This window comes from Toxorhynchites rutilus, chromosome 2 (genome assembly GCF_029784135.1).
Source record: "Toxorhynchites rutilus septentrionalis strain SRP chromosome 2, ASM2978413v1, whole genome shotgun sequence".
NCBI classification, from domain to species: Eukaryota; Metazoa; Arthropoda; class Insecta; order Diptera; family Culicidae; genus Toxorhynchites; species Toxorhynchites rutilus.
In genome coordinates this window covers 158,510,138-158,522,483 of record NC_073745.1, presented here as the reverse complement: position 1 = coordinate 158,522,483, position 12,346 = coordinate 158,510,138, and positions in this window count along the sequence as shown.

Here is a 12,346-nt window from a genome sequence, read left to right as displayed (position 1 = left end):
GTTCATGTGTTTTTTTGGGATTCTGTGTGCGACTTTAATAATGGTGTGTATGCATCCGATCGACTGTCGAGGGTCTGAAAGGGAAAACACACAACATAAGTAGCAGCAGGCGAACGGAAGATAGGGGATGAATAACGAGCCAATGAAGGAACATGAGGCTGAATTGATTGCCTTTTTCCTATATACTCGTACATTCACCGAGATCGAATGAATAGAATTGCGTACATCTAGAGTGTGGATATGAAGGCTAATCAATTCGACAATTTCTAGGATATGTTTTTTGTGTTGATGTGGGGTAGAAATCATGTCGGAACACCATAGCATCAACGAACAACGAATACAGGAACCACAATATGCTTGAACCCCTGCGAATGATCTGAGATTAGCTGACATAAATATAGATTTTCTGATGCACTAATTTTTTGGCTAAGAAAGTTTCGTTGGAGAATTATTCTTGTATGTTTTGTCATTATCTCATGTATTTGCAGTTCTTTGGGGATTTTAAGAAGCTACTTCTCTCAATGTTAGTTAACCCATTCCTCTTCAATGATAGTTGAACCATATTTGTTGGCATAGTTCTGTAAACTGCCTTTTTGATATCTGCCCAAATTTTTTCCATTGAATTTTCGTCAGGCGGTTGAGCCAGGCAATATAATAACATTCCCATCGATTCCTAGAAATTTTCATAGATTTATATAAATGCAATGAAACGGTAAAATCTTTTCGAATGATGCAAAGAAGATGTAGTTTTAGCCAACAGAAAAAAATTATTACAACATAAAAATGGGCCCATTGTTTTCAGTTTAAGAATTTCCCACCATTTTGTATAACTTTTTTTCATTTTCAATTCGTACTTCCGAACAAGCGGTAGTCATAAGAATGTATTTTTGGTAAGTATACTGGGTGAGGAAAAGTTTTCATTCAAATTGTTTTAGATGATTTTTTCAATATTTGTCCGAACGTTATACTGCCGTAAATCTAGCAAAGTGACACAACTGTCATTTTACTTTTTTGTCATAGATCGATAAAGAATACTAAAACCTTTCAAACAACCTCGAAGTTTTACAGAAATGTGAAATAATGACCCGGTGAAAGCATGAAAACGGAGAGACGCAAGCGCCATTCCTACTGTGATGTGGCGTAAGTACCATTTCCTCTATGATGTGACGTAACTTAATTGTGATGCGATGTGATTTTTTTTATCTGTTCTGATGGCATAGGATAAATGAGCAGGGACAGCAAATTTCACAAAACAACGTTCATTACGACGTTCATCATAACGAGAGTTACATGCCTTCTTTCTTGAAAAAGAAAACTTTTCCGAAAAGCTCGTCATGCCAAATATTTTAATCAAAATCAGCCCATCCCCATGCAGTGCTACATTTATAATAGCAATGTGCTACATTTATAATAGCAATGTGCTACATTTATAATACAAATCATATACTTAGAAGCTCTGTTTAAAAATTTCGTCAAATATTTCTTGAAGGAAAAATTTATCCTACATTGAAGTGTATTGCTGTTCTCACGTATTGCACATTTTTTTATCCATTTTGTTTATTTATTAGGCTCATTAGCATTTTAGCTGTAACAGAGCCGAATTTTAATCGTGTACATGTCAAATGTTTATCATATCTATAATTAGCACATTACACAGTTGCCATTTTTCGGCGTTAGAGTATTCCCTTCTATACCATTGCATATGGTACACATTTACACAGTAGCCATTTAGGCGTAAGAGTTTTTCCTTTAGGAATAGTAGGGGCAAAGTGGTCACCTGTTTGTTTGATAGTATAATTATTGGCTATAAATGCCTCACCTCATGTTTGAAGAATTTAATGACTTTTGAGTCATGTACTTCAGTAAAGCTGTCGCATGTCAAAATACAAATAAAAACAGAAATTGCTCTGTCGATAGCAATTCGGCCGTAGTTCTGTGCGCATGGTATCTAAGGAATTTCTCGTGAAATTTAGTTTATTCAATCTGATATATTGGACAAATCATCAGTTTGGACGACTGTTCGCATACTCTAGGAGAGGTGAACAAATATTTTGTTTAATCTCAGCGATTATTTACCATAGTAATTATTTTGATGTTTGGGGGCAAAGTGTTCTGTTCTGTTTACTAAAGCTGATATACCGCATCACATTCAGCTCTTGAAGAAGATCCTTTTGTGGCTTTGACCTTGAATAAAAATGCCACTCCAACTAAACCAAGCCTCATTATGCGGAACGTTATGTGTTTCTTACTACGTTTTTGTATGCATGAGAAAATTGAAATTCAGACTATAGGTGAATAGGCCAAGCTTATTTCATACATGTACCAACTGAATCAAATATGATTGGAACAAATTTGGACGAAAAAACACATAAATCTATCCCATTTAGCATGATATGTGCGAGTGACCACTTTACCTTCAAGCAAAAAATAAGTTCGATTTTTCACCTTTTTTTCTAATGATGAAAAGTGTACTATTTAGAATTTTTATAGTAAAAGCCGTTTGCTATCTTTAAGAACAATGAGTTGAACTATAATATTCTTCGAGAAACGGGAATTGAATCGATGTGTGGGCGCTGGGGAAATGGACATATTCCTTAGGGTGACCACTATGCCCCCACTTCCCCTACCCAGTTAGACCGGACAGCGGAGACAGTTGATTGATCATTGTTGAGTTATTTATAGAACAGCAGCCCGATGTGTCTTGCATAGCAGAGCAGTTGTATGGATGAATCGATCTTATTTCGACCGTGGATCGATCTCCATTGCTGATGATTGTTGCATGGACATAGCCTTGAGTTTTGAACTCACGATCGATCGCTTACTAAGCGAACGCGCAACCAATGTGGCTACAAAGACCCCCAACATATTGCACATAAAGATTGTAACTAAATAGTTAAAAGTCATCATATTGATTGTTGATTACAAGCATTTCTCAATAGTGTATCCTATCTCTAAGCATCAAGGGACAAAGCTTCTTGACAATGTTTACTTACTTCACTTGCTCAATTTATCTTTCAGATGAATTGAAGCTGAGTGTTGATTGAAGGGTAAATGTCGGATTTGGTGAACAGCTACACTCTTCTAAATTCTCTAAAAAACGTACCGTTCCGAATCATATTTCGGACACTCTTTGAAAATAACTTCAACTCAGAAACTCATCAGGCCATTAAGCATTTCAAGTTATTTTTAAAGAATGTCCGAAATATGATTAGGAACGGTATCTTGTAACAAAACTCAAAACATCCTCGCGTAAACAGCATCTGCATCCTTAGTCTGCTCGACACATGCTACAAAGTCGGAAAATGTGTAGAACTCTTCTCGACCCCTATAAAATAACACAAGTTCTTATTTGAAATATTTGAGATGCTTCATAAGTTGTGTTACGTGAACCACCCTGTTATACGAATGACCAGGGTTGCCACAGTTGATCCTGTAAAATTTTCTGAAAAAATCTCTATATTTTTTTAAATTTTTAGCAAGAAAATCTGTATCAAAAACTAACGAAAATAAAAACAGAAAGAAAGGTTTATTTTCATTTTGAATTTATTGTTCTTATTTATGGTTTGTTTAGGTCGTATCAATACAACAAAATAAATCATAAAACAAGTTTTCTCATAATAAATTGAATGATGTTTATACATGGATTTGTTGAACTTTGCTTTTCTTAAATTTTCCGTCAATTTTATCCATGACGCTCCTCCTTGAGCCGATACATAGTTCCTTGCTTTCAAAATAGAGTCTAACATTGTGGAAGCCAACCGATTCCAGAACTTTGTTTTCTTGGCATTGCGAAGCAAGAATATTCACTCAACACACGCTGATGAATGTGGAATTATCAAAAAGTGTCCCAAAAACATCCATAGTAGGAATGGAGAAGTGAGTTGACATTTCATATGGTTCAACATACATATCTTCACGACTCAACGATAAAAAAGCAAAGTTTATTAGTAAGATGGTAGACAGAGAAAATAAACTGTAATTAATTTAACACTTAAATTTGAATTTGAAAAAATATCTTTAAATTTTGTATCTTTGCAGAAAATCTGTAATTCTGTGTATTCTGTATCTGAAATTTGGCGAAAAATCTGCAAAATACAGAATATTTTGTATATGTGGCAACCATGAGAATAACTAATATCTCGGTAGAAAATATTATTGCTGTATGAGCCTTAGATTGCATCAGTCTTTACTATATGTTATGAGTGCTATCAACAACCTTCGAAGCAATTCTTTGAATACTCGATTATTTGCTCAGCTATATGAGAAAAACGACGAAATCTCTATTTGGTTACTTCTACACGCTGGAGTTCGCTGACCACCAAGAGTCACCTGCGGGACATCGTAAACGAAGCTCAATGCCATCAATGCGGATCGTTAACTTGTTTAACTTCAAGCGCAAGATAGCAGCATTAAACATAAATCGGATATGACATCAAAACGAATGATAGTGTTTTCAGATCCAAAGTATGCTCATGAGCATACTTGATAATAACGAAGTAAATACTTGATGAATGCTGTTTTATTCATACGAAATCAGCTGAACATCCATTTTCGAAAAGTAAATACTTTGTTGTTTCTTTTTTTCATACCAAACGTAGTAAAAACTTAATCTCACTGCTCGACTGCTCGAATGAAGTAAAGTAAAGGTGAATTTTGTTTTTATTCATACGGCCTATTGTCCCTTCTTCAACACACGGACTACTTTTTTGGTTGCATTGAAGTATAAATATGATGGTCCATATACACGTGACCACATTTTAAATATTCGATTCTATAATTAGCGATAAAAATTGACAACTTTTCTCTACGTGAATGGACTGTGAGATCCAAATGAATGGATTATGTTTATAACCCGGGGTAACGGTCATCCATTTATATGTTTTAAACGTATTTTGTTCAGAATCAGGACTTGAAGAATAATTAATTCATTCGAATCGATGTTAAATGGGGTATACTAGTGATTGCCACAATTTGATCAAGATTGATGAATGAATTGTTGACTGTTGATTTTTTTCTGATTTATTTTATAATTTGCGTTTCAAAAATGCTACTTCTAATGATGATATTGTCAATATAGCTTTCGATATGATCTATGATGTTTTCCCGCAAAATTTTGTGAACAGTCTACCTGTTATGAAGAATTGGTCAACTTGGTTAAATTGTTTTTATTTTCCTGCTGATAGCTAATGAATTACGTTGAGAAGTCGAATATGATGAATTAACGTATTACAATATATTACCATTTTTTCTCTGTTCTCGCGTCGATTACGAAAAGCGTAGAAAAATTAGGCGAAATTGAAGATGAGAAGAATTATCTTTTCTTTCTTACGATATCATAAAAACTATCAGGCTGATGTTGCCCTAGCCTTCATTGCAGCTGGACTTTGGATTCGAAGCGCAACATGTTTGCACAATCTTTACGCCTTTCGCAATCGCCTTTTTCCCGTTCCGAGAGGCAGTGAGCGCCGTCAGCAGATAAATCCTGTTGAACAATCTCAATCAACCGAAAAAATCTATTACACTGTTGTTGTATCCTTCTGTTGTTGGCATATAATCTTTTCCATGCAATACGCAGAAGGTTACGTGCACAACCCAAATGCTCTCAAGTGCGGCGTGAAATATGGAAGGTAAATGGATTATTATGTATTTTCATTTCACGCTCACGGCTTCTGAAAACTGTTATCCCGTATTTGATTTTGTTCCTGTTGGGTCTAATACCTGATAGCAAAGAAATCTTACAAAGCAAGATAACCGAGTAATTTTAGCAGTCTACCGTTTGTTGCGAAAGATACAGAGTATGAAAACGTAATCAGTTCGACCATTTTACGTTCTATGAATCGATGAAGTGGCTGTAGCGAGATCGCTCAAGAGTTGATGCCTCTGATCATCAACTCCGAAGGGATCTCGCTATCATTTATGAACATTTTCCTATTATCATCTTCGAAAAGATCGTAGCCTTCGGCGCGAGTATATGTTGACATTTGAAAGGGTTACTTCACCAGATATAGAAGGAAGCAATATCCTATATATGCAATATTGATCTTATACGCAAACCTAGACTTTTTATTATACCTCGGTATAACGAATGTAATGTTTGAATAATTATTATTAGTACTAAGTAGAGATTTCTATTACAAATTTCAAAGATTGTGATCTGAGTCGCATGTGCGAGGATACACGTGCACTCGTACAAGTTGGAACAAAAATCCTTGGTATGTCCGATGCTAACTAATCTACACATATAGTCATTCAATTTATACTTTTAATTAGTATGGAAAAGTGTGTCGATATCATGTGGAAAACCTATATTGTAAATCCACGATGATGGTAAACAAATTTTCTTTGAAACATTGAATGTATTTTCTCTAGTTTAGAAATAATTGTGATGTAGCACAGGAACCATTCTCTTGAGCCCAGTTTTGACAATAGTATTCGAAAAACAATTTACAATTTTTGTTTTTTGATGTAGGACTACGTTTATCAGAAATATATGGGGGATAAAATGAAAATATGAACACTGAACATGTAGGGAAAAACATTAAAGATATCGAATGCTTATAACTAGATCATTTATAACCCTCCTATACTCGCGCATACGGTCTGAGAGACCGAGAATCAATGAAGTGACTGAATTAAATTATATTTTGAATTGAAATTAAATGAAAAAATACTAAAACTGAATGAAGTCAAGGAAAAAATATTTTCTAGTGTTTTTTCCATTGAATTATATTTTTTACTTTAAATAAACACCAAAAAACAGAGGGTCTTCGTAGCCACTTGGTTACGCGTTCGCTTACTAAGCGATCGATCGTGAGTTCAAACTCAGGGCCCGCAATTGACCATCTTTGTGTTGTTATAGAATAACTACGTCCACGCAACCATCATCAGCGATGGAGATCGATTCACGGTGGAACAAAGATCGATTCATCCATACAACTGCTCTGCTCTGCAAGAAACATCGGGATGCTGTCCTATAAATAAACCAACAATTATCAATATCAACTGTTTCCGCTGTTCGGTCTGCTGAACATCGAAAGAACAGAAGGAATACCCTTATGCCTAAATGGCTACTACTGGGTAATTCACCATAATGTAATGGAACAGAAAACCTAACGCCTGAATGGCTATTACTACTGTGTAATTTACAAGTTATAGAAACATAAACATATGTACACGATTAAAACCCGGCTCTGTTACAGCTAAAATGCTAATGAGCCTAATAAATAAATGGGATGAAAAAATACCAATAATGCCTAAAATACACAATAGCTATAGACAGTGACACGCACAGTCTGTGAGTATACAAGTTACGATTTTTCGCGTGAGTACAGGAGGGATAATAGATCACAAAGATGTTTACATCAATTGGTAGAACATATTTCTACGCGTCCATTTCAATAAATAATTTTTTTAAATTTATTTTCTGGGATAAACTAATAAATAGTTGTGAAATGTCATGCATGATCTAAATGCGCTAAATCCTACGTTTTTGATCGGCCCGATTTGTGCTCCTTGAATTGTATCGACCAAAAGGAGCAACTATAATAATAGTGGAATACGATTTCCTCAATATAGTTTCTAAACCAAGGAGCCTGGGAAAATCATCATTACAGATATTAGAGGCGAATGAACTTTCAGGTTTAAAATCTTTGTAGGGTAAATGATCTTGGTTTGTCCAGTCGAAAATATGATCATGGTTTGCCCACTTTTTTGAATGCTCTAATTCAGCGCTCCTGTGTCAAATAAGGCCTTCGAATGTTTCGAAACATATAAATGAAATTGCCTTTTACATGATTTATAGTAGTTTGATAGTATATTTTTACGAAATCACATGTTTTAAAGGATTATAAAATACACCTTCTATTTGTGTCAATGCGCCCCTCATTCGAGCTAACTTTTAATCGATCATCAGATGATTATTTGGCACGTATTCAGACCTTTTCTGGATTACAACACTTATAAATATTGTAAACATCATGCTTGCTCACCATTTGTATCGGATTTACATAGCTAAACCATTAAATTAACGCATTTTGATGAACTCAATTCTGATCATGAGTTGTCCAATTCAATAATGTTGTTTTGTCCACATGATTTCTATGGCAACCGCTTGGCGCGCTGCAGTTTGTTTATGTTTGTTTATGGTGTGCTTCGCGCATAGCAGAAGTATGGTTTTTCTGTGTTGATTGTGTTGAGGTGAACACTTCTAAAATGCCCAAGAAAAGGCAATATTCTGAAGAAAGCCTAAATTAAGAATGAATCAATATGATGGCAGTAAACTCATGCAATGATAAATGCAACATCTAATTGTGAATTCGAATGTTTTCATTCAAAAATGGAGATTTCTAAAACCGGACAAACCATGATCATTTTTTTGGGCAAACCATGATCTGAGGTGGTCAAACCATGATCATAATTCTTCTTTAAGAAAAATCGTTAAAAAACATAAAAATTTGAATAATTTCAACACCTTATGGTAGTATTAGCAACTAGAAACTTGGGGCTTTTCAACAAACCCAAACTCGTATCGATTATGTGTGATTTTCATGAAGAAAAATCGATTTGCATTTACTAGTTGCGTAAAAACACCCCAAATTGGACAAACCAAGATCATTTACCCTAGTAGGAAAAGTTGAAATTGAAGTTGAAGTTATTGATTCATACTAGCATGCATTTTTGCACTCCGGAATGTGTTTTCCTAACACGGTCTACAAAAGCTGGTACGAACACAATGCTTTGGCAGCATTAGAAGATATCTGCCCATGTTTGTATAGGAGACGTAAACGACAAAATGAACAAAATCGACTTTTTCGCTGTTTCGCATTCTACACAATGTAATACGTTTGCTCAACATGCAAACAAACATTTTTTTGTTCGAAAACATTTGAGCAATTTTGAAAAAACGTCTCCGAAAAATCACTGTTTGTCCACAGACGTTGTTTCATACATCGTTCGAAAATCAACAATTGTCAGTATTATGTGCTATAAGCTAAATCTACATTTGAATCACTTTCTTTGTAGAGTCCAAACATGTCTGTCACGATAGTGTTTTATTGCTTAGTGTTTCCTAATAGATGAATAAAAGAAACCATTGAAACGCTGCTCATATAATTACTATTTTCTGTACACGATGAACAAAAAGAAGAATGGGGGTCTCCGTAGCCACATTGGTTGCGCGTTCGCTTAGTAAGCGATCGATCGTGAGTTTAAAACTCAGGACCCTCATTGACCATCTTTGTGTTGTTACAGAATAGCTACGTCCACGCAACAATCATCAGCGATGGAGATCGATCCACGGTCGAAATAAGATCGATTTATCCATACAACTGCTCTGCTCTGCAAGACACATCGGGCTGCTGTTCTATAAATAACTCAACAATGATCAAATCAACTGTCTCCGCTGTCCGGTGGTCCCACTGGATAATGGAAGAACAGAAAGAATACTCTTACGCCTAAATGGCTACTGTGTGAATGTACCATATGTAATGGTATAGAAGGAATACTGGCGAATGGCAACTGTGTAATGTGCTAATTATAGATCTATGATAACCATGTGACATGTACACGATTAAAATTCGGCTCTGTTGCAGCTAAAATGCTAATGAGCCTTAAATAAATAAATGGGATAAAAAAAAACAAAAAGAAGCAATTGGGTTTTTTAATATTATAATTACCTAAATTTCTGCATTTGAATTTTCAAGTAGAAACAATCAGATCAGTAGTAAAATTAAAATAATATTGGTTCTTAGCATTATGACTCCTCGGATTCAATATTGAATTATTCCACATACTCAGAATTTACTCATACCGTTGGAGTAAGTCACTCCACCATTTCTACGCGATTTATCGTGATATCAGTAAATCATATTGCTAAAATTACCAACATTGCAGATTGCCTTTACAAATTCAATTAACTGAAAAAACACGAACCTGCTGTTCTTATCATATCCCAGAGTATTCTTCAGGAAAAAAGTACTATCATAGACTCGCAACAAATCAAGAGCACCTTTTCCAGACATTTCACTAAATTTCTTCCAAACCTTTTTGATTTTATCCGATTACAACTGAAACTACCGACGGAGACGTTTTGACTATTATCGGAATTGTAAATACTAACGCCAAAAACGGAGCAACCTGGTGATTACGTCTAGCTATGCGGACATATGTTCATTGAAACGGTTGATTGTTCGCATAAATAGACGCAAGCGTTTTCCAGATGGAAAAAATATGTTATAATCAGCAAAATCACCTAGGCCCTCTTTTTGCCGATAATATCCATCAACTGGACAGATCATCTCATCGAAAATTTCCATGGTTATGCTTGTAGGCCAAAAAACAACAAAAAATGCGTTTTCCCAACACTAATGGTGTTGTCGATTACGTCTCCCATGCAATCAGATATGTCTTCATGTCTTCAGATCGTTTATATATCAATGATAGTTTGACATCGCTCACATCTTTGGAAGTATAAGGCATCATGTCATACGTAAAAGGATAACGGCCGGTCAGACTTCTTTATTAAATTTACATGTAACAAAGAACATAATTTATTATAATTAGGGATTGTTAACCGGTAATTTCGGTAATTTTCATTTCTATTTTTGGTTATTTTAGGCTCATTAGCATTTTAGCAGTAACAGAGCCGAATTTTAATCGTGTACATGTTACATGTTTATCATATCTATAATTAGCACATTACACAGTTGCCATTTTTCGGCGTTAGAATATTTCCTTCTAGACCATTGCATATGGTACACATTTACACCATTACGCCATTTAGGCGTAAGAGTTTTCCTTCTGTTCTTCCATTATCCAGTTAGACCGGATAGCGGAGACAGTTGATTGATGATTGTTGAGTTATTTCTTGTTTCGTCTTATTATGTCGATCTTATTTCGACCGTGGATCGATCTCTATCGCTGATGATTGTTGCGTGTTATTCTGTAGCAACACAAAGATGGTCAGTGAGGGCCCTGAGTTTTGAACTCACGATCGATCGCTTACTAAGCGAACGCGCAACCAATGTAGAGAAAAGGTTAATGGTCCCTTCTTATTCTGGCTACGGTCTTATTTCACTGATCGTATTATGGCGGTGAAAATCGTAGACACTATGGGCTATGTTCGGTTATTTCGTTCTCTCGAAAGCGCACATTGATAAAGTTTGAATATAAACTACACGGTGAAATTTTGAGACGTGCCGACTCTATCAAAGACCTTGGAGTTATGTTAGGAATGAAAAAATATATAACATATTAGGATCTTTGGGCTCTCGGAGGAATGTTGTCAAGGTGCTTTTAATATCAGATATAATTTTATCTAATATCGATTGCCTCGAATTGCTCTACTCAATTAATTTTAACATTAGTCGTCGCAATTTGCGTCCCTGTAACTATTTGTACAATCCACAATGTCGAACAAATTACGGCTATAATGAACACGTAACCAGTATGTGTCGTGCGTTCAATCTTTGTAGTTCGTGTTTGGATTATCACCCTTCCCGTTCGTCCCTAAAAGCGCTCTATTCTATTGTTCTTGAGTAGTTATAATTGTTTAATATTTAGTTATATAGTTTTATTATTAATTTTATTATTTTATAATTAATTCTCGGTCATTAGGGCAAACATGTTAAGTCTGTTGATATTTGTAAAATAAAATATAATAATATTTGCCTTTGTGCCGCTTTGAAATATTACTCGAGAATCCGAACAAGATCGGAAAAAAAACACAACTGGCAATTCTACGACCGACTCTACGACCTCCGGACTTCAGTTCAAAAATCGCTGCTTGATACTAAACACAATATAAGCTCCAGCGATGAAGAACTGACAACAATAAAGGATTTTGGTTGATGTCCTCGAACCAGTTCTGACCGCTGTTGAACTGCTTTTGCGAAAGAACTGCACCCTTTATGAAGTTGACGTCGAATTGCAATTCATGCTAAAGCAGCTATCGGATCAACTATCAGAAATTTCGAAGTAGTTTCTTGAAGCCCTGATTGGAAGGATTGTAGGAAGACTTTTCGTGTATACAGATTTGTTCCCGTATATGAATAATGCTCGTGGTCGTGACACAATTAATGTTGACTTTGGCGTCATCAAACTTCATAATGTCATAACGTCAAACGACTGCATTGATGGAATTGTTCGTGACTTGATGAAATGATGGTATTGATTAATTAGCTGGCCAACAGGAGGAAAAACTGGACGTGCAGAATCTGCAGAACAGTTGAGCATCAAGGAAAAACTTTGTTTGGTTTGAAATTTGTGCAAACACTACTTTGTTTGCCACTCTACAATTATCAACAGTGTGTAACAATGGCAAACATCGAACAAGGAAAAATTCGACTGA